The following is a 24,500-nucleotide window of genomic DNA, read 5'->3' as shown; positions in this document are numbered from 1 at the left end:
GTTATTCCTACACAAGCCATCACAATGGTAAAACAGAGACAGTAGGTTTGAATCATCTTAAAGCTCTGTGGAAGCCTTCAGAACAATTTTGTTTCTTCAAAGTAAAATGAAAAGTGCCTTTGATTTTTTTAAGCTCCTTCCAGTTTTACAGAAATATTAACATGTAACATTTGCCTTCATTACAGTCATTAGATAAATGCCAACTTAGTGTTAGAAGAAATGCATTTTCAGCTGAAATGGAGCCAAGTTGTCCTAGTTAGTTATGTTAAAGAGAATCAGAAATTAATCAGTCTACTATTAGGGCACAGCTGTTTTTTGAAATGTTTCTTTGATTTTCAAGAGTTTATGTTTTAAAGAGTTATTATTAAACATAATGGCTAAGCCTAGACATTGAGAACGAAGCACACTTTAAGCAAGCTGGCAGTCCAGGAGAGCAAAACATCTCCTTCCTTCTGGTTCTGAACTTTGAGCAAGTCCTTTCTCATCCCCGAATATACTAAGTGGAGATACTCTATTATGATGAAGTATAAGCCTAGAGGAATCAGGTTTATGCATTGAGGGAACTCGAAAGTTTGACATGTTGTTTTTCTAAAGTTCAGAACCTGCAGAAGATAATTCTATACCCCCAAGTTATTAATATAATAACAAAATTCATTAACTGAATGTAATGACATAGTAATAGTCTTCGAGCCAACAATAAATACCTTTTTATAAGCACTGTGTTTAACTTAATAGCCCTTTTAGCTCAAAGGCAAAGGTTTGTGTCATCCTTAACTGAAGCACACTTATATTGTCTCTTGCTGAGCAGCTGAGAGCAGGTTAATGCACTGCCACAATAGTATATTTTTTTAAACATTTTTTCTCCTCTCTCAAACGATTGAGGATAGCATTTGCATCAATGTCATGACACATGGTATAATTGGAGGGTTCTGGGCCATGAATACATATCAAGCTGTTAGACCCTTGATATTTGCTTAAACAGTATGGGTACTAGAATCAGAACAGATGCCCTAGTTTCGATGCCAATGCATCATTCCATCCCCTTAAGCTGTGTTTTGTAATTGTCAGTTCAATATCAGAATCAGGGGCAGAAACTACAGAGTTCATTACAGATTCCCTTCCTTCTAATAACCTAAGAGAGCAAATATGGCATGCCTGAAATGTGTTAATTGTTCCATGTTTAATCTTTCATTTTAAACTAGATTACTCAGTTTTCAAAAGCTATACCTATGTCTTTAATACATACAGTTCAGAGGTCACAACTACTTTGTATACAGTCCGGGAATGGAAGGTCTTAAAAAATTTCATAGCAAGTAATAAAGGTACAAAAGGAATTAGGTGTTGCTCAAAGGAAATGCAAATTGTTCTTTTAATCCACAAGCAGGAGTATATAAAAATACAATAATGATGTTTATGTTTTTTAATTAAACCGATAAATAACTATGCACTTTTATCTTCTTAAATAAACACACCCTTGCCTGCCCTTAAAATTTCTGGGCATAACACTGATAACTAGAATAAGTAAAGATAAAATATTTACTGAACAGATAGAACCCATACATTTCACTGCAATAACAAACATGTGCCTGTCACCATGTCAAATATTTATATAAATGCTCTCACCTGTATCTCACAATAGGACAATGCGGTTTATTTTATGTTTATTTATTTTTTTTTTATTTTGAGAAAGAGTGCACATGTGAGGAAGGGACAGAGAGAGAGAGAGGGAGAGGGAGAAAGAGACTCAAAAGCAGACTCCAGGCTGTCAGTGCAGAGCCCAATGGCGGGGGGGGGGTGGGGTGGGGAGGGGGGTCCATGTCACAACTGTGAGATCATGACATGAGATGAAATCAATAGTTGAATGCTCAACTGACAGAGCCACCCAGGTGTCCCAGGCCAATACAGTTTTGAAACACATTTCAAGGATGAATAAATTGAGGCTCAGAAGTTGAGTTTCTGATGACCAGAGCTAGATGACCAGTGTCAGAGCTAGAAAGAGAATCCAAATCAGCTTCACACAATGTCCATATTGTTAATTAATTGGTGTTGCTTCATGACAAGGACATATGCCTAGACTAGGCATCATGTCACACAGATTCTTAGACCAGACTCAAACTAGTAGTGGATCTTATTAAAGTCTCTCTCTCTTTTTTTTTTTTTTAACATTTATTCATTTTTTTTGAGAGACAGAGAGTGACAGAGCTTGAGCGGAGAAGGGGCAGAAACAGGCAGACACAGAATCCGAAGCAGGTTCCAGGCTCTGAGCTATCAGCACAGAGCCCAATGCGGGGCTTGAACTCATGAACTGTGAGATCATGACTTGAACCCAAGTCAGACGCTCAATCCACTGAGCCACCCAGGTGCCCCTAAAGTCTCTTTCAATAGTTCTTCAGAATCCACATCCCTCGGGTCTCTCCAATTCTAAAATCCCATGTACTATTATAAACTAAACCGATCTAGTAAGATCTAATTCATCTATTTTCCTTTCATTCAAAATTATGATTTATTTAAAATCTGGATTCAATTAAAGAACACTGCACTCCAAAGTAATGTATTTCCAGGGCCTATTCAGTGCAATTGAACATTTCATAAGAAGTCACATAAGCAAACATTTCTGGGTCAGGAGCAATGGTTGCAAAATCAAATAAGATGCTGAAGTCCATAGAATTCTTAGTGTAAGCATCTAAATGCCAGTTAACAGCTGACTGAGCAAGAATTTCTGAGATTATACTGAAGAATTTAGAAAAAGAATTTTACTGTACGAAAATGCCTTTTGTCTTTTCATTCGCATCAGAAAAAAAAGTGCTCATACCCATACCTAGCTAATATTAGTGTCATAAAGTGAGATATGCTGGTGTGTGACTTTACGTTATCCAAATATATGTATTTAATATTTTGGCTCACAATTTCCTGGAGAGAAAGGAAGAAACAAGGCAGGATATTGTGAATATTAAATTCTCTATTTCTTCTCATATTATTTTAATATTCCATAAATTTTCCTAATACTTAGAGATACAGGTTAAAGCTTTGCATTCAAATCCCAGATTTTTATGTAGCATTTCAAAATGAGGTTATAATTTCTTCTGTGTGCAAGTAGTACAAAATAAATGAAAAGCCTATAGGCTTCAAATTTGGGAGAGCAATTTTAAATTTCTGCTGATACCTTTTTTTCTATAATTATATGATTATCAGTGAATGGTAGTCTTTTAATATTTTCATTTATTTTTAGGAATATTTAACCAATATTTGCCCTCCATTATCCATTCTATGAATCACAAAAGTAAAATATTTTCATTTACTGAATGTATTTTTATGTACTATTATCTGATAGATATTTTGTCTTCAAAAGGAAGTTACTCTGAGGAAAAAGACCAGAAGGAGTAAAGATAAATGTGTTTCCAAAATAGAATAGTGTGAATATATTTTGTTTCGTCTAGAGGGGGAGCCAAAAGTGTTATTTTCATTTTCATCTGAAGTACGATCTTGAAAGCCCTTTGGATGCTGTTGTCCCTAGACACTTGGCCTGGACACCTGGCTGTTATGGTCTATTTGGAGAAAAGTTACTGAATTCTACCAAAGAGAGGACAGATACCTAATAATTATTTCAGTGTGCATTAACCATTGTGGCAAGACATTGGGACTATAATAAGTGATGATTCCAAATAAAGGATGGGCTTAGAGATTCATTGTAAAATGAGAATGGTACTATTTCACAGGATATATTATGAAAAGCAAAAGCTAATATGTATGAGATTCTAACAAGGTGCCGGCATACTAGTGAGTACTAAATAAAAGGGAGATGTGATTAATAATTAAGGTAGAATAGAAGAAATGGGAGGAGGACCCATGGTGGTAGAAACAGGATTTTAATAAAATCTGGCTACTTAATTGCTAATAAAAAAAGGATACATCCTTGACCTTGAGGGGTTTATAGTGTATTAAATAAGTGATTAAACACAGTGAAAAGGTAAATAACAATATTAAATGTGGAGTAATATGGGAGATATTCTCAATCTAGGTTTAGGAAATCATGAAATACTCCCCAGAAAATGAAGTATAAATCCATATCAGCGTTTTACATTTTAAAAAGTTAATTTATTTCTCTAATCTGTATGTTTCAGGAAAGACAGATTCCAAGTACTCTGGATGTCTCGTATAAGTGGAAACATACAGAAATTGTCCTTTTGTGGCTGGTTTATTTCACGTAGCATAATATCTTCAAGCTTTATCACTGTTGTAGCATGTGTCAAATCTTTCCTTTTAAAGGCTAAATAATATTCCATTGTATAGCCAAATTATGGAAGCAGCCCAAGTAGCCATCAAAAGATGAATGATAAAGAAGTTGTGGTATATATACAATGGAGTATTATCCAGCCACAAATAAGAATGGAATCTTGCCATTTGCAACAACCTGAATGGAGCTAGAGAGATAATGTTAAGTCAAATAAGTCAGAGAAACACAAATACCACATGATTTCATGCATGTGGAGAAGTTAAGAAACAAAACAATCAAAGAAGAAAAAAAAGAAAGAAACCAAGAAACAGACTCTAACTATAGACAACAAACTAATGTTTATCAGAGGGGAGTTAACTGGGGAAATGGGTAAAACAGGTAAGGAAGATTAAGAGCATAGTTATGATGATGAGCATTGGGTAATGTATAGGATTGCTGAATCACTATATTGTACACCTGAACTAATATAACACTGCATGTTAACAATATTGAAATTAAATAAAACATCTAATAAAAAAATTAAAAAACAAAATTACAAATAAAAGTTTGTGAAATAGAAATGTTTATCGGTTATGGATAAGTTGTATTACTTTGTGTTTAAAGTAATTTTAGGGGCGCCTGGGTGGCTCAGTTGGTTGAGCCTCTGACTTTAGCTCAGGTCATGATCTCACAATCGAGCCCCACATTGGGCTCTGTGCTGACAGCCCGGAGCCTGGAGCCTGCTTCGGATTCTGTGTCTCCCTCTCTCTCTGCCACTCCCCTGCTCATGCTCTGTCTCTCTCTCTCTGTCAAAAATAAATAAACTTTAAAAAAATAAAGTAATTTTAAAATAAAAACATTCCAAAATTTAAAGAAATATATTCCATTGTATGTACATGTTACATTTTTGTTTATCCCCTCATTGGCTGATGGACACTTGGGTTGTTTGTATCTTTTGAATATTGTACATAATGCCACTTTGAACATGGTTGTACAAACATGTCTTCAAGTTCCTTCTTTTGATTATTTTGGGTATATACCAAGAAGTAGAATTCCTGGATTTATATGTTAATACTGTTTTTAATTTTTTGGAGGAAAGGCTGCACTCTTTTCCCCATTTTCTAATCAGGCTGCTTGCTTTTTGTTGGTTGAGTTGAATATACAAAGATATATATTCTGGATATCAACTCTTTATCTGATATAGGATGTGCAAGTATTTTCTCCCATTACATGGGTTGTCCTTTCACTTTTCTGATAGTGCTTTTTAATGCAGAAAGTTTTTAATTTTGATGTAGACCAAATTGTCTAATGTTTTTCTTTTTTTGTCTGTGCTTTTGGTGTCATATCCAAGATATCAATACCAAATCCAATGTCATGAAGATTTCCCCCCTGTTTTCTTCTGATAGTTTTAGAATTTTATCTCTTACATTTAGGTCTTTGATGAATTGCCTAGTAAAATTTTGTATATAGAAGAACATAAGGGGCCAACCTTGTTATTTTGCATGTGGATACCTAATTTTCCCAACACTATTTGTTGAAAGTCTTACCATTCTCCAATAATCTTGGCACCTCTGTCATAAATAACTGAAACATGTATGTAAAAGCTTATGTCTCTCTATACTCTTCCATTGTTCTAGTTTTTTTTTAATGTTTTATCTAGTTTTGAGAGAACACAAGTGGAGGAGGTGCAGAGAGAGGGGGGTAGAGGATCCAAAGCAGACTCTGTGCTGATAGCAGTGATCCCAATGTGAGGCTTGAACTCAGGAAACATGAGATCATGACCTGAACCAAAGTTGGATGCTCAACCAACTGAGCCACCCAGGTGCCCCCAGTGTACTGTTTTTATTCCAGAACCACATTCTTCTAACTTTCAAATCAGGAAGTATTAGATCTTCAACATTATTGTTCTTTTTGAATATTGTTTTGACTAATCAGGTTCACTTGAAATTTCATATGAATTTTAGAATGGCTTTTTCTATTTCTGAAAAATATGCATCATTGGGATTTTGATAAGAATTGCAGTGAATCTGTAGATAGATTTGGGTAGTATTGACATCTTAACAACATCATGTCTTACAGTTCATGAATATAGGGTGTATTTCTACTTATTTGTATATTCCTTCTTTCAGCTTTGTTCTCTAAGTTATACTTTTCAAGTCTTTGGCCTCCTTAGTTAAGGTTATTTCCAAGTAATTTATTATTTTGATGTTGTTATAAAAGGAATTATTTATTTCCTTTGCTATCATTTGCTGTCAGTATATAGGAATGGGAATGATTTTTGAGTGATTGTATTCTGCCATTTAACTAATTCCTTTTTTAGTTTTAACAATTGTGTGTGTTTATGTGAAAATTATCTCTGTGAACAGAGATAATTTTCCCCCATTTTCTTTTTTTTTCTTGGCATATATTTATATACTTTAATTTGGCTTTGCTTTGCCATATCTATTTCTAATATTTTTCTGAAAATACATCTTTTTCAATATAACTAATTCATCTTTATTTTTTCCAAGTTTTTATTTAAAATACAGTTCATTAATATAGAGTATAATATTAGTTTCAAGTGTAGAATTTACGGATTCATCATTTACATACAACAGCCAGTACTCATCACAGCAAGTACCTTAATACCTATTACCAATTTAATCCATCCCACCTCTCCTCCATCAATCCTGAGTTTGTTCTCTGTAGTGAAGTCTGTTTTCTGGGTTGCTCTCTTGTTTTCCCCTATGTTCATCTGTTTTGTTTCTTATATTCCACATGTGAGTGAAATCATATGACATTGTCTTTTTCTGACTTATATTCTCTAGCTCCATCCGTGTCCTTGCAAATGGCAAGATATACTACATCTTCTTTATCCATTCATCAGTCAATGAACATTTGGCCTGTTTCCATAATTTGGCTAGTGTTGATAATGCTTCTATAAATATTAGGGTGCAGGTACCCCTTAGAATCAGTATTTTTGTATCTTTGGGTAAATACCTAGAGGTCCAATTGCTGGAACATGGGGTAGTTTTATTTTTAACTTTTTGAGGAACCTCCACACTATTTTCCAGAGTTTGCACTCCCACAAAAAGTGGAAGAGTGTTCCTTTCCTTCACATCCTCGCCAACACCTATTGTTTCTTGTGTTGTTAATTCTAGCCATTCTGACAGGTGTGAGGTTATATCTCATTGTGATTTTGGTTTGTATTTCCACAATAATGTGTGATGTTGAGCATCTTTTCAAGTGTCTGTTGGCCATCTGAATGTCTTCTTTGGAAAAAAAAATGTCTCTTCATGTCTTCTGCCCAATTTTTAAACCAGATTATTTGTTTTTGGGGTGTTGAGGTTTATAAGTTATTTATGTATTTTGGATACTAACCCTCTATCAGATATACTGTATGCAAATATCTTCTCCCATTCTAAAGATAGCCTTTTAGTTCCGTTGATTGTTCCCTTCACTGTGCTGATTGCTTTCTCCTTTTCAATGTGAATGCCTTTACATTTTTTTCCTGACTTAATTGTTCTGGCAAGGTCTTCAGTACTATGATGAACAGAAATGGTGAAAATCAACATCCTCATCTTGTTCCTAATCTTAGAGAAAAAAATGTTCAGTCTTTTACCATTGAATATATTGTTAACTATGAGTTTTACGTATATGGCTTTTACTATGTTGAGGTAGTTTCCCCCTATTCCTAGTTCTTTGTCCATAGTTTCCTTTAGCTCTCTGAGTATATTCAAGACAGATATTTGAAAGTCTCTGTCTAGAATGTTCAATTCTTGTGTTTTTTAGGAGTGGTTTCTGGAAATTTACTCATTTCTTTAAATATTCATGTTTTACTGTTTCTTTGTGATGTCCTTTGACTTTTTGTTGAAAATCAAGAATTGGAAAAAATCAGTTACCTCTCCCAGTTTTTGAAGACTGGCTCTCTGCAGGAAACTTTCACTAATAAACAGGACATATCTGATCCTTGGAATCAACGTGGCATCAAGGTTTGTGATCCTCTTAGGACTTTTTGGGGCATGAGTTTTCCTTTATTCTCATTGCTACTTTTCAATGTGTTAATTTCTCTAATACTCTGATCTTTGACTCTTCTGGTGGCCTTAGCTGTTATACCGTATTCCTTAATTGGTAATCTCTTGCCGCAGGCATCTGCTGGTTTGTAGTCACCTTGTATCTTTCATGAAATTTTTTTCTAGCCTATGATCTGAGCTGTGCTGCTTTTGACTACCTGAGATCCCACTTATGGGACACAGAGACCAATCTCTAAGACAGTCATCCGATACATTATCATGTTGCAAACTAGATCCATTCTACTTTCTCTGTTCTTAGAACATAACTGAGGACAGATCTGTCACTTTCCCAGGATCACACCAAAACCATACTGTACCAAGAAGAAGGTGGAGAAAAGGAAAGTAAAAATACCCCCAAATTTCATTTTGCGTGTTATTTTTAATTAGATATTTTCTTGATTGCCGAGGTATTTGACAGATTTCTAGAGTTTCTATAAATTTAGTTTAGCCAGTCTCCAGTTGTTTATTTAGGGTTTCCATAAAAAAATCAAGGCCCTAAAGCATCCAGGTCCTCCAGCCTGCCAATGTCACTCTTTCGGTAAGTATATATTTTACCCATTCCTTTTATAGTCTATCTTATTTTTCATCCATTCATTTACTGATTATGTCTGTTTATCTATCTATCTATCTATCTATCTATCTATCTAATCTATCATCTATGTATCATCTATTTATCTATCTCAGGATTTTTCAGGCACCATGACAGTTTATAGCTAGTTGGGACACAACATTAAATACAATAGACAAAATACCTTGATTTTATGAAATTTGACTTGTACCTAAGTTAAAACTGTGTAAAGTAGCACAGTAAGTCAGAAAGTGATAACTGCTAGGAAGAAAAGTAAAGCAACAAAGTGGATAGGAGATACCTAGAAAATAGTGCAATTTTTAACCAGGGCAGTAGGGACATGTTCACAACAAGGCTCATTCTTGAGTTAAAAGCTATTTAAAAGTTAAAAGTGAAAGAGAATTATGAAGATGTATGAAAAGAATGCATCTCAGGCAAAGAAAACCTTATGTAAAATCCCTCAGACAAGTGCTCATCTGGTATGTTTCAAGGAAAGCAAGATAGCCAATGATGTTGAGCTAAAGTGAGCGAGGGGCAAAAAGCAGATGGCATTTTTTAAAGACGAATACAGGTTGTAGAGCCTTTAAACATTGCTAAGGACTTTGGCTTTACTTCAGTTGGAAAGGTATTAGAGAACTTTGAAGTAGAGACATGGGATGATCTGAGTTACATTTGAAAATAAACATGGAGGATACTCTGATAAGATTCTGTTCGAAAGTGGTAAATGCATTAGCAGGGGGATCAATTAGAAGGTCATATAAATAATACTATATAGATACAGGAGCAATGCAGACCACCCTAGTTGCAGTGTGGGTAATGAAGTAGACAGATTTCCTAATAAATTTTGAAGAAATAACAAAAGTGATTTGATGAAATATTGATTATGAGAGTAAGGGAGAGGAAGATTTCAAGTATAACTCTGTGGCTTTGCCCTGTGCAATTTAAAGAATGGAGTTGCCATTCACTGAAGTAGAAAAGTCACGTGATAGGCAGGTCTGAAGGAGAAAAGAGAAGGATCAGTAGTTCCATTTTGGACTTGTTAAGGTAAAAGTACCTACTGAAAATTCAAGATCAGATAGACAGGAGGCAGTTGGGTTTGTGAAGCTGGAGTACAAAAAGGAGATCAGGTCTTAAGATGTTACTATGCGAGGCATTAGAATAAAGATGATATTTGATCCTTAAGGCTATTGGAAATTACCAATGGCTATGAATAGATAGAAAACATAAAATTTAGTTTGATGAGTAGAAAACAGGAGAGGAGCTTGAGATGGAGTGGCTAAAAGGAAAGAGGAAAACAGCAGAATGTGGTGTGCTGCAGGCCAAGTTAAAAAATGTTTACAAGGAACACTGTATCAAATGTTGAGTGGAAGTTAGGTACATTATGGTTTGAAAATTGATTGTTGTATAGAGCAATATGGAGGTTAGTGGTGATTTGTCAAGAGCAGAATAGTGGAGCACTAAGGTCAAATTCTGCCTGAAGTGGAGTTTGAGACAGCAGGAACAGACAAACTTTCTCAAGCAGCCTCATTCTAAAGAAAAGGAGAGAGTTGATACAGTAACTGGTTTATATTGTTGTATACAACTAAGTTGTAGATTAGTTTCTCTTTTTCTTAAATAGGAAAACTATGGTTTTTGTGTATGCTGGTGAAAATCAGCCTCTGGAGACTGAAAAACTGATTTTGTTGGGGGTGAGGGAGGGTTGCTGGTACATTGTTCTTGGAGAAACAAGGAAAGATGATATTCACTCCCTAAATGGAAGTGCTGGCCTGCAATTTGAGTGTGGAAAAATTATTCAACATAACTGAACGAATGGCGCAGTGCCTGGGCAAAAATGCAGGAGTACTGGTGTTTATAAATGTGGGAGCTTGTAGATGCTCTCCTCTGAGAACGTCTCCTTATATTTTGCTTTCTAATGGGATCTGAATGTAAGAAATTTCAGTAAGAGTGAGAATAAAAGATAAAGGGTTAGATGCTTAAAGGAAGAAAAGGGCAAACAATTTTCATTTGGGAAAGGGAGAATGAATGGAGCAAGGAATTGTAGTTTGACCCCTAAGTAAAAAGAAAGGACTCAATATGTGTTTCCTTGACTCCAGCAACATTCAGCTACTATTCACAGTCACTGAGAATTCAGAGTCTAGACTTTAACCAGAGTTGGTATTTTGCCAAAAAAGTATGTGTATATAACAGAGGAGTATAAGACCTAAAAACATATGAGCAGAGACGACTTAAAATAATGTATCCATACATAGATCTCCTTCAATCTCTATGAATCCAAAGAATGATTATAGAGCACCAGCCACATTCTAGGCAATATTTCAGAAACTTTAAAAATATTGGTGGAAACAAATATCCCTGTCCTTACGAAGCTTACATTCTAATGCAAGAATACGGTGAATTGTGAAGGAAAATATATAGTAAATAAATCAATAAATGTCTTAATAAATGATAAATGCTACCAGGAAAAAAAGTAGAAGAGTAAAGGAGAATCAACTATTCTCAGTGGGAGGATGAAGCATCTAATTTAGAGTGGTCAAGGTTTCCCTCATTGGGAAAGTGGGGTTGGGGCAGACATGAAGAAGAGGGATTTGGCAAAGCAGATATCTGGAGGGAGTGCATTCTAAAATTTTGACTGCCCAAGAAAAGTTCCAACATTGGAAGTGTGCCTGGCACATTTAAGAAACAGCAAAGAGGACAGCATGCCCATGGTATAGTGAAAATGTGGAAGCAGAGCAAGAGATGGGGTCAAAGAAGTAGAAGTAAGAGTGGTGGGGGAAGAAAATGATGCTTGCCATTGCAAGGCCTTTGGCTTTTCATTTCAGTGAAGAAAAAAAACAGTCACTGTGTCATCTTGAGTAAAGCAACGAAATGATTTAACCTCACTGTCAAAATAATCATTTGGACTATTTTGTTAAGAATAAACTGTAGAGAGACAAGGGGATGAAGCAGGAAATTTTGTATATTAGTCAGCTTTCACAAGCTTAATCTAAGAGAGAAAAACCAACAAATCTCAGTGCTTATACAAAAAATATCTATTGCTCACTCATGTTAGATGTTGGCTAGGATCAGCTATGGCTCTGTTCCCTGAGACTTGTTCATTTTAGGATCCAGGATAAAGGAACGGCCCATATCTGGGGCACAACATTCTCATTGCAGAAGGAAAAGAAAAAAAAAATGGCAGCACACAAAACAGCTCATTAAGCTTCTCCCAGGATTGCCACCTGACATTCCCGAGCATTTTTTTAGCCAGTTCTTCTGAGGGAAGGATTGGCATGGCAACCAATATTGTCTACATCGTTTGAAGCCCCCGTGCAAAACTGAAGTGCGAGATCTATTTTGTTAGACATTTCCAGATGGCAATAGCAGAGCATTAACCCAAGTGAAGGTCACACACCCAAGAAGTTGATGCTGCCTGAAAGTTACATGGGAATGGGAAGGTCTGAATAATATTCCAAAAAGAAAGAAAAATAAATATGGGGATAATTAGTAATAATAATACCATCTACCACAATTTAATAAATAACTACTGATGTGATATGAGTGAGTGATTATGTTGGCTCATGCCAGGTGATAAAAGTAGCAGAGGCTGAAGGATGTGGTTGGTTTCCAGAAAGATTCAGAGTAGTGCTTGAAAGAGAGGTATTTAGGATGACTCCACGTTTTATCCTGAAACTGGAAAAACAGAGGTGTTGATAACTGAAATGTGAGATTATAGGTAGAATGGTAAAAAGTCAAGAATTTTGGACATGATAACTTCAAGAAATGTATTAGATGTTCAGCAGACATGCCAAAAGGAATTGGATATACATAGCTGGAGTTTTTGAGAGAAATTTGTTTTAGAGAAATGCACTGGGGAATCATGGGCTGACAGATGAAATTAAAATCAGATTTTCTATCACCAAAATAATGAGTGTAGATAGAAGAGAGAAAAAGCAGTAAGCAGTAAACCCTTGTATACTTTCATGTTTAAGATTTAGGAAAAGAAGGAATAGGCTGCAAAGGAACCTAACAGATAGTACCCAATGAAGTAAGAGGGACAAAAATCTAGTGAATATGATATTATGGAAACCACGTAAAGAAAATGTATCAGAGAGCATCAACTGTGCCCAAAGCAGCAACAGATGCAGGAAGAAAACTGACTTTTGAATTTAGCAATGTGGATATTATCAGTGACTAACAAAAGCAGTTTTAAGTGGATCGGTGGGAGCAAAAGCCAGATTGCAATGATTTTTTTTTTAAAGGGAGAGGAATTAGAAATAGTGAGTATAGACAACTCTTCAGCAGAAGACTTGCTTTTAACAAAATCTGACATTTTTTTCCTTAGCCTCAGACATTTTTACTAAGTACACTACATATCATGGAAGTTTCACATTCTAAAAGTTTTGCATTTCAAGACAGCCATGAAAAGGGGCATCTGGAATTCTTTCATACTAAGATAAGCCATGAAAAAATAGAAATAAGTTCTTTTTTTCTTATTAAAAACAGAAAAATGTATTTTTCAAATCAAAACTGACCCAAATATTACCCAAATAGAATTATGATATGAATTTTGAACAATAAACTTAGCCCTGTGGGTTTTTTTTTTCCCTTATCCAATTCTTACAACACTTTGGACTCTTTTACACATCTTTTACTATGAGTTTACCTATGAGTTACCTATTGCTAAGGATTTAGATGCGGTAGTCTTTTTCTTTGACAACTCCAAAGTATTGGAAAAAAACAAAACTAAAGAAATAGATGGAGAGAAAACTGGGATCATTAGAATCTTTTTCCCATTTTTTTTTCCAAATAGGAGAAACAAGCACATGTCTATAAATTTATAAAAATTAGAAAAAAAAGATCATATAGAAGAGAAAAAGGAGATTTAATTTTTGAAACCATATCCTTAAATACATAAGAAGGGAAGAAAGAAGAAAGAGAGGAACTGGCTTTGTGTAGGATTACAAAAATTCATCTATGACCGTAGTTCTCAAAAAGGTCATTGACTTATCCACTTACCCCTGCCAGAGAACATTTCACAATGCATGGAGACATTTTCGATGGTCATGACTGGGAGGGTCTTTCTTGCTAACATTTAATGGATAGAGGCCAAGGATGCTGCTAACCATCCTACAGTGCATGGAACAGCTCCTACAACAAAGTATTATCCAGTCCAAAATGTCAATAGTTCCAAAGTTGAGACCCCTGAGCTGTGGTAACAGGAGGGGAGGTAAAGTATATGGGAATGAGATTCTAATGAATTCGATGTTTCAGTGCAGTAGAAACCAAGGTCGTCAGCTAAAAAGACAAAGACTCGGGAGGCAGAGAATAGAATTAAACTTTTATTTATGAGTTTTTGTTATCGAGCAAGTCCAAAGAAATGAGACAAGGGCACATGAAAATTGAGAGATTATGCCAACATTTATATTGATTAACTACAAAGTTTAATCTAGATAAGGAAGGGAATGGAGATATTAAGGGAATAAGGAAAAAAATGAAAATGTAGTGTGGCCAATGAATTGGAGGTTTAGCAGTTTAGATTAGGTATGAGGTAAAGAGAGCAAGTATGTGGTTGTCAAAAAGGAAGTATGTTAAGACTATGGAAGTGTTACAGCTCTACCTGAGACACGGTGGAAGATAAGACTGCTGAGGAAAGACTTTCAAGGACTAAAGAATCATTTACATACATGTTGAAATTGTTAAGGATTCAGATGGGGTATTCTTGGAAAGAATAATGGAATAGGTAGATACCATTATTGAGAAGAGGGGGAATGGATTTGGGGTCAATGAATGACAGCTAATATAGAGATGTAATTGGTGATCTAATATGAAGATGTGAGAAGTAAAACTAGAGGATATTAGGGAAAAATGTCTGGAAATCAAAATGGGGATCAAAAATGCTTACCACCTTCCAGCCTGAAGTATAGGCACACCTAGGAGATAATTGTGGATTTGGTTCTAGACCACCACAATAAAGTGAATATCTCAAGAAAGGGAGTCAAATGATATTTTGTTGTTGCTGTTGTTGTTCCTCAGTGCATATAGAAATTGTTTACCTTAGTTTATTAAGTGTGCGACAGCATCATATATGAAAAAAATGACCTTACCTTAATTAAAATACTTTATTGCTAAAAAACGTTAAACATTATCTGAGTTTTCAGCCATCATAATCTGTTTCCTGGTAGAGAGTCTGGCCATGATATTGTCTCTTGACTGACCAGGGTGGTAGTTGTTGAGGGTTGGGGTGACTGTGGCATTTTCTTAAAATAAGATAACAATGAAATTTGTCACATTGATTGATTCTTCCTTTCAAGAATGGTTTCTCTGTAGCATATGATGCTGTTTGATACCATTTTACTGACAGTAGAATGCCTTTCAAAATTGGAGTCAGAGAGGAATCAAATGGTAGAGAAGGAGGGGGACTTGAAGTTCCCTCCTCTCTCAAATACAGCACTATTAAGGCCAGAAGACTTGGAATTCCAAGAATCCAAGCTACAAACTGACAGAAACATCTCCAGAGGCCCACAGGAACAACCTGCAGGCCATAGGTGCATGATTATGAACTGGGAGAGAGAAAACGGATGGCATAGAAATAGAAGAGAGGGTCCCCTTCTGTGGAGAGACAAAAGGAAGAGAAAGAGAGACTGTGGATGTGTAGGATCTTATTTGAACAAGAGAAAAACCATGAACTAGGGAACAGGAAAAAAAACGTAAAAAGAACCAATTTCTAACACAATATAGGGTTGTGGGATTTTCTCCAGACTGGGGCCTACCACCCTGTGAGCACACCTGGGGAGGAGGAGAGCCAGCCCCAGGCTCAGTAGCAAGCTCAGAGGCACAGTCAGACGGAGCAGTCCCCTCCACTGAGTGCTGTGGGAAGAAAGTATAAAGCTGCTCCAAGGACAAAAGACCATGCAGGCAACCGCCAGACAAAGGCCCTTTGTTGGTGGGCTAGGCAGAGTGGCACTATCCTGGAGCCAGGTGAATGTAATGGGATCCTTTTAGACACTGGGGTTTGAATCCCAGGAGAGTACCTGGGATGTGTGGGAGACTGTGAAGTAGGACATAGTGGCCCATTCACACCCACTCAGCACTGTAAGGACGGCCTGAACAGAGTGGTCTGGGACACCCAGTCTGGGGAGGAGAGCCTGGGGTTTTGCCATTTTTCTCCTAATCACCAACAAGGTGGGGCTTCAGGGAACTGAACAGCAGCCCCATAGAGGAGGCTGGACCTCCTACACCAAACCACGCCCCCTCCAATCCTAGTAACTGTATACCTACCAGAGCAAGATTGACAATGACAGAACCAGATGGCCACTCATCCACACCAAACCAGATATCCCCTCCTCCAGACCAGCACAGCCACCGGTTCCAAGGCACCAGGAGTTTTGCATTTTCTGATTTGATATTTGGTCGATTCTTATTTTATTCATATATATATATATATATATATATATATATATATATATATTTAATCTATTCTTTTTTGATCTCTTCTGTATATCCTTCTTTATTTTTTTCCTCTCTCTCTGTCTCTGGATTGACCCATAAAGTTTCTCTGATTCTCTGCTTGGTCAATTTTATTTTTTTTCCCCACTCTTGTCATTTCTTTGTATGGGATGAGGTTTCTTATAACACCATCCCCTTTTTAAATTTTTTCCAGGGTTACTTCAAAAATAAAGCACACTTGGTGGAAGAGCCAAACCACCACTACGAGTAGGGACATAAAGCAGAGTCATAATAATAGAGAGCTTGCAACACACTCCAAAAACACCTCCTGAAGGGCCAGGTCCTGTACAGTGTATGACCACTTGTTAATATAGTAGTGCTCTCAGACATACAACACATAAAAAGCTGTTAAAACACATAAAGGACAGAAAACTAGCCAAAATGATGAAACGGAAGAATTCCTCTCAAAAGAAATCCCAGGAAGAAATGACAGCTAGAGAATTGCTGAAAACAGATATAAATAATATATCTAATCAAGAATTTGGAATAATACTCATAAGATTAATAGCTGGGTTTGAAAAAAGCATAGAAGATGGAAGAGAATCGACTGCTGCAGAGATTAAGGAACTGAGAAATTGTCATGACGAATTAAGAAATGCTATAAGTGAGATGCAGAATAAACTAGTTGCAGTGACAGCAAGGATGGAGAAAGCAGACAGGAGAATAAGTGAAATAGAAGATAATATTATGGAAAATGTTAAAGACAGGAAAAAGAAAGATAAGAAAATAGTAGACCATGAAGGAGAATTAGAGAGCTAAGTGATTCAATGAAACATAATAATATCTGTATTATAGGAGTTCCAGAAGAAGAGAGAGAGAAAAGTGTAGAAGGTTTACTTGAACAAATTATAGCTGAGAACTTCCCTAATCTAGGGAAAAAAGCAGACATTCAAATCCAGGAGGCACAGAGAACTCCCTTAAGATTCAACAAGTATAGGTCTTCACCATGGTGTATCATAGTGAAACTGGCAAAATACAAAGGTAAAGAGAGAATTCTGAAAGTAGCTATGAACAAACAGGCCTTAGCCTACGAGAGTAGACACATACAGGCAGTAGCAGACCTGTCCACTGAAACTTGACAGGGAAGAAGGGAGTGGCAGGAAATATTCAATGTGATGAATAGGAAAAATATGCAGCCAAGAATCCTTTATCCACGAAGCCTGTTATTCAGAATAGAAGGGGAGATAAAGACTTTCCCAGAAAAGCAAAAACTGAAGGAGTTCATGACTACTAAAGAATCCCAGCAAGATATTGTAAGGGGAACTTTGTGAATGGAATTCTGCAAAGATTACAAAGGACCAGAGACATCACTATAAGCATGAAACCTACAGATAAAAATCTGTATCTTTCAATAATAACTCTGAATGTAAATGGACTAAATACCCCAATGAAAAGACATGGTATCAGAATGGATAAAAAACAAGATGCATCTATGTGCTGCCTATAAGAGACTCATTTTAGACCCAAGGACAGCTTCAGATTGAAAGTGAGGTGATGGAGAACCATCTATCTTGCTGCTGGAAGTCAAAAGAAAGGTACAGTAGCCACACATATCAGAAAACTAAATTTTAAACCAAAGCCTGTAACAAGAGATGAAGAAGGGCATTATATCATAATTACAGGGTCTATCCATTGAGAAAAGTTAATAATTGTAAATATTTATGCTCTCAACTTGGAGGTCCCCAAATATATAAATTAATTACTCACAAACATTAGCAGCCTTATGGATAAGAATATGGTAATTGCAGGGGAATTTGATACTCCAGTTAGAGCAATGGACAGATCATCTAAGCAGAAAATCAATAAAGAAACAATGGCCTTGAATGATACACTGGACCAGGTACACACTTGACAGATATATTCAGAACTTTTAATCCAAAAGCAGCAGAATACACATTCTTCTCAGTGCACATGGAACATTCTCCAAGATATATCACATAGAGGGCCATAAAACAGCCCTCAATAAATATAAAAGAATTGAGAGCACAGCATGCATATTTTCAGATCACAATGCTATGAAACTTGAGATCAACCACAAGAAAAAATTTTGAAAATTTCCAAATTCATGGAGGTTAAAGAACATCCTACTCTTTAGTAGGATGAATAGGTCAACCAAACAATTTAAGAGGAAATTTAAAAATGTATGGAAGCAAATGAAAATGGAAACACAACAGTCCAAACCCTTTGGGATGCAGCAAAGGCAGTCATAAGAGGAAAATACATTACAATCCAGGTCCATCTCAAGAAACAAGAAAACTCCCAAATACAAAACCTAACCTCACCTAAAGGGACTAGAATCAGAACAGAAAAGAAACCCCAAAGCCAGCATAAGAGAAATAATAAAAATTAGAGCAGAATTAAATAATATGGAATTTAAAAAAGGTAGAACATATCAATGAATCTGTTTTTTGAAAGAATTAACAAAATTGATAAACCCCTTTTTTATATTTCTCAAAAAGAAAAGAGAAAGGACCAAAATAAATAAAATCATGAATAAAAGAGGAGTGATTGAAACCAACACCACAGAAAAACAAACAATTATTAGAGAATACTATGAAAAATTATATGCCAACAAACTGGACAACCTGAAAAATGTGGACATATTCCTAGACACCCACACACTACCATAACTCAAACAGGAAGAAATAGAAAACTTGAACAGACCCATAACCAGTGAAGAAAATTGAATCAGTTATCAAAAACCTCCCAACAGATAAGAGTCCTGGGCCATATGGCATCCCAGGGAAATTCTACCAGACATTTAAAGCAGAGTTAACATCTATCTTTCTCAAGCTGTTTCAAAACATAGAAATGGAAGGAAAGTTTCTGGACTCATTCTATGAAGCCATCATTACCTTGATTCCCAAACCAGATGGAGACCCCACTAAAAAGAATTATAGGCCAATATCCCTGATGAACCTGGATGCAAAAATTCTCAACAAGATACTAGCAAATCAAATTCAACAGTATATTAAAAGAATTATTCACCATGATCAAGTGGGATTCATTCCTGGGCTGCAGTGCTGGTTTAATATTCACAAATCAATCAATGTGATACATCATATTAACAGAAGAAAGGATAAGAAACATGATCCTGTCAATAGAAGAAGAAAAAGCATTTGACAAAATAAAGCATCCTTTTTTTTAATAAAAACCCTCAAGAAAGGTTGGAAGGAACATACCTTAACATTATAAAAGCCGTATATGAAAATCCCACAGCTAATATCATCCTCAGTGGGGAAAAACTGAGAGCTTTCCCCCTGAGAAAGCTCTCTGAGATCAGGGACACAACAGGGATCTTTACTCTTACCTCTGTTGTTTAACACAGTGTTGGAAATCCTAGCATCAGCGATCAGACAACAAAATGAAATCAAAGGCATCCAAATTAGCAAAGACGAAGTCAAACTTTCACTTTTTGCAGATGACAGGATACTCTACATGGAAAACCCAAAAGACTCCACCAAAAGGCTGCTAGAACTGATACATGAATTCAGCAAAGTCACAGGATACAAAATCAATGTACAGAAATCAGTTGCATTTCTTTTTTTTTTTTAACGTTTATTTATTTTTGAGACAAAAGAGACAGAGCATGAACTGGGGAGGGTCAGAGAGAGGGAGACACAGAATCTGAAACAGGCTCCAGGCTCTGAGCTGTCAGCACAGAGCCCAACGCGGGACTTGAACTCACGGACCGAGAGATCATGACCTGAGCCGAAGTCGGCCGCTCAACCGACTGAGCCACCCAGGCACCCCAAGTTGCATTTCTATACACCAATAATGAAGCTACAGAAAGAGATAACAAGAAATCAATCCCATTTATAATTGCACCAAGGACCATAAAATACCTGGGAATAAACCTAAACAAAGATGTAAGAAAGCTGTATGCTGAAAACTATAGAAAATTTATGAAAAACAATTGAAGAAGACACAAAGAGATGGAAAAACATTCCATGCTCTTGGATTAGAAGAATAAATATTGTTAAAATGTCAATACTACCCAAAGCAATCTACACCTTCAATTCAATCCCAATCAAAATTGCACTGGCATTCTTCTCAGAGCTAGAACAAACAATCCTAAAATTTGTATGGAACCACAAAAGAACCCAAAGAGCCAAAGTAATGTTGAAAAAGAAACCCAAAGAGGGAGGCATCACAATTCCAGACTTTAGCCTCTACTGTAAAGTTGTAATCATCAAGACAGTATGGTATTGGCACAAAAACAGATACATAGACCAATGGAATAGAAAAGAGAACCCAGAATTGGACCCACAAATGTATGGACAACTAAATTTTGACAAAGCAGGAAAGAGTATCCGGGGTGGGGTGGGGGTGGGGGTGGGAAACAGTCTCTTTAGGAAATGGTACTGGGAGAACTGGACAGCAACATGCAGAAGAATGAACCTGGACCACTTTCTTACACCATATATAAAAATAAACTCAAAATGGAAGAAAGACCTAAATGTGAGACAGGAAACCATCAAAACCCTAGAGGAGAAAACAGGCAACAACCTCTTTGACCTCAGTGGCAGCCACTTTTTACTCGACACGTCTCCGAAGGCAAAGGAAATAAAGACAAAAATGAACTATTGGGACCTCATCAAGATAAAAATCTTCTGCACTGCAAATGAAACAATCAGCAAAACTAAAAGGCAACTAACAGAATGGGAGAAGATATTTTCAAATGACATATCGGATAAATGGTTAGTATCCAAAATCTATAAAGCACTTACCAGACTCAACACCCCAAAACCAAATAATCCAGTGAAGAAATTGGCAGAAGACATGAATAGACACTTCTCCAAAGATGACATCCAGATGGCCAACAGACACATGAAAAGATGCTCAACGTCATTCATCATCAGGGAAATACAAATCAAAACCACGTTGAGATACCACCTCATATCAGTCGGAGTGGCTAAAATTAACAACTCAGGGAACAGGTGTTGGTGAGGATGTGGAGAAATGGGAACCCTCTTGCACTGTTAGTGGGAATGCAAACTGGTGCAGCCACTCTGGAAAAGAGTGTGGAGGTTTCTCAAAAAATTAAAAATAGAATTACCCTGTGACTCAGAAATAGCACTAGTAGGAATTTATCCAAAGGATACAGGAGTGCTGATTCATAGGGGAACATGTACCCCAATGTTTATAGCAGTGCTATCAACAATAGCCAAAGTATGGAAAGAGCCCAAATGTCCATCAACTGATGAATGGATAAAGATGTGGTTTATATATAAATGAATACTACTTGGCAGTGAGAAAGAATGAAATCTTGCCATTTTTAAAAACGTGGATGGAATTGGAGGGTATTATGCTAAGTGAAATAAGTCAGTCAGAGAAAGAGAGATATCATGTTTTCACTCATATGTGGGATTTGAGAAGTTTAACAGAAGACCATGGGGGAAGGTAAGGGGAAAAAATAGTTTCAAACAGAGAGGGAGGCCAACCATAACAGATACTTAAGTACAGAGAACAAAGTGAGGATTGATGGGGGTGCTGGGTAGGGGAGAGAGGAAAATGGGTGATGAGCATTGAGGAGGGCACTTGTTGGGATGAGCACTGTGTGTTGTAAGGGAGGAATCATGGGAATCTACTCCTGAAGCCAAGAGCACACTGTATACACTGTATGTTAGTTAACTTCACAATAAATTATATTTAAAACATAAGTAAATAAATAAAGAAAAGAAAAATATTGGAGTCAATTTCCTCAAATCATGGGACTGTGTTAAGTCCACATAATATTCTAAATCTTTGTTGTCATTTCAATAATCTTCATAGCATCTTCACCAGGAGACTTTGTCTTGAGAAACTCCTCTCTTTGCTTATCCATAAAAAGCAGCTCCTCATCCATGTAAGTTTTATCATGAGACTGCAAGAATCCAGTCACATCTTCAGAATCGACTTCTAACTCCAGTTCTCTTGCTATTTCTACCACATCTTCAGTTTCTTTCCTTCACTGAAGTCCTGAATCCCTCAAAGTCATCCATGAGGGTTGGAATTTACTTCTTCCAAACTCCTGTTAATGTTCATATTTTGACCTCTTCTCATGAATCACAAATGTTCTTAATGGCATCTAGAATGGTGGATACTCTTCAGATGGTTTTTGATTGAATTTTCCCAGATCCATCAGAGAAATCACTATTTATGGCAGCTATAGCCTTACAAAAATGTATTTCTTAAGTAATAAAACTTGAAAGTTGAAATTACCCCCTTGATCCTTGGGCTGCAGAATGGATGCTGTTAGCTAGCATTAAAACAACATGAATCTCCTTATGCATCTCCAACAGGGCTCTCAGGTGATCAAGTGCAGTGGGCAGTATTCCTTTGAAAGGAATCTTTTTTTCTGAGCAGTAGGTATCAACAGTGGGCTTAAAATATTCAGTAAACCACATTGTAAACAGATGTGCTGTCATCCAGGCTTTGTTGCCCCATTTAGAAAGCACAGACAGAGTAGATTTAGCATAATTCTTAAGGGGCCTAGGATTTTTGGAATGGTAAATGACATTGGCTTCAACTTACAGTCACCAGCTGCATTAGCCCCTAACGAAAGCCAGCCTGTCTTTGAAGCCAGGCATTGACTTCTCTCTACCTATGAGAGTCCTAAATGGTATCTTCTTCCAGTATAAGACCATTTCACCTCCATTGAAAACCTGTTGTTTATGGTAGCTGCCTTTGTTAATTACCTTAGTTAAATATTTTGGATAACTTGCTGCAGCTTCTACTTCATGCTCCAACTTGCCCTTTTATGTTAGAGGGACAGTTTCTTTCTTTAAACCTCATGAACAAACCTCTGCTAGCTTCCAACTTTTCTTCTGCAGCTTCCTCACCTCTCCTCTCTCTGTCTTCACAGACTTGAAGAGAGTTAGGATCATATTCGGGAATTAGAGTTTGGCTTAAAGGAATGTTGTGGCTGTTAGATCTCTATCTAGACCACTCAAACTTTCTCCAAATTGACAATAACGGTGCTTTGCATTCTTATCATTCACATGGTCACTGGAGTAGCACTTTTAATTACCAGCAAGAGCTTTTCCTTTGTATTCACAACGTGGCTGTTTGGCACAAGAGCCCTAGATTTCGGCCTATCTTGGATTTTGACATACTTTCCTCACTCAGCTTAATCATTTCTAGTTTCCAATTTAAAGTGATAGATGTGTGACTCTTTCTTTTCCTTGACCACTTAAACGCCATGGTAGAGTTATTAATTGGCCTAATTTTATTATTTCAGAATTGTTGTGCCTTGGGGGATAGAAAGGCCCCGGGAGACGAAAAGAAAGAGGGGAACAGCTGGTCTGTGGAGCAGTCAGAACACATAGCATTTATCGATATGTTTGCCACCTTCATGGGTGCATTTTGTGGTATTACAAAAGAATTACCGAAGTAATATCAAAGATTACAAATCACAGGTCATAAAAACAAATAATAATGGAAAAGTTGTAAGAATTATCCAAATTTTATAGAGACAGAAGGTAAGCAAATTCTGGTGTCCACAGACTTGCTCGACACAGGGTTGCCACAAACCTTCAATTTGTAAGAAAAAAAAAGCAATTATCTGCAAAGCACAATAAAGTACAGTAAAATAAGGTATGCCTATAAAAGGCTGAGGGAGAAAAAAAAGCCACCACCTGACAGGGTGCAGAGAACACTTTGTCCCTACTACAGAGTTAATTTTTCTCAAGAGCAAAAATTTTGTGATGGGAATTTTCAGAAGTAGTAGGAGGATGTAACAGATTTTACTGTTAGTGAGCCATAAATTCCATGGTCCCTGGTGGAAGGGTTTCATGAGCTTTGGAAGAAAGAGAAAGAATAGAGAATTTGGATGAGTGGTGGGCAACCTGGGAGCCTGAGGATTCTTGTAGCAGATAGAAGCAACAATAAAGCACCTAATGTGGTTAGTCCCAGAGGATCCACAATGTTAGTCAGGACTGAACCATTTGTATTGGAGTCCAGGGCAGGGTGGATTTCTGGGAACTCCTACTTGACTCCTGAAGAATGGGGGGGAAAAGGCCTGGGAGAATTATGGTTGTAGTTCCCATGTTCTGGTTTCTAGGGAGAGGTGATTTTACTCAATGTATGTGATCCGTGCTGATTCCAGCTGAATGATTTAATGACTGCTGGAGAAAACTTAAGTAATTTTTCCTTCCTCAACTCACCCTTATTGAATACACAAATAAAGAACCTCCTCATA

Source organism: Felis catus, chromosome C1 (genome assembly GCF_018350175.1).
Source record: "Felis catus isolate Fca126 chromosome C1, F.catus_Fca126_mat1.0, whole genome shotgun sequence".
Classification (NCBI taxonomy): domain Eukaryota; kingdom Metazoa; phylum Chordata; class Mammalia; order Carnivora; family Felidae; genus Felis; species Felis catus.
This window is presented reverse-complemented; position numbering follows the sequence as displayed.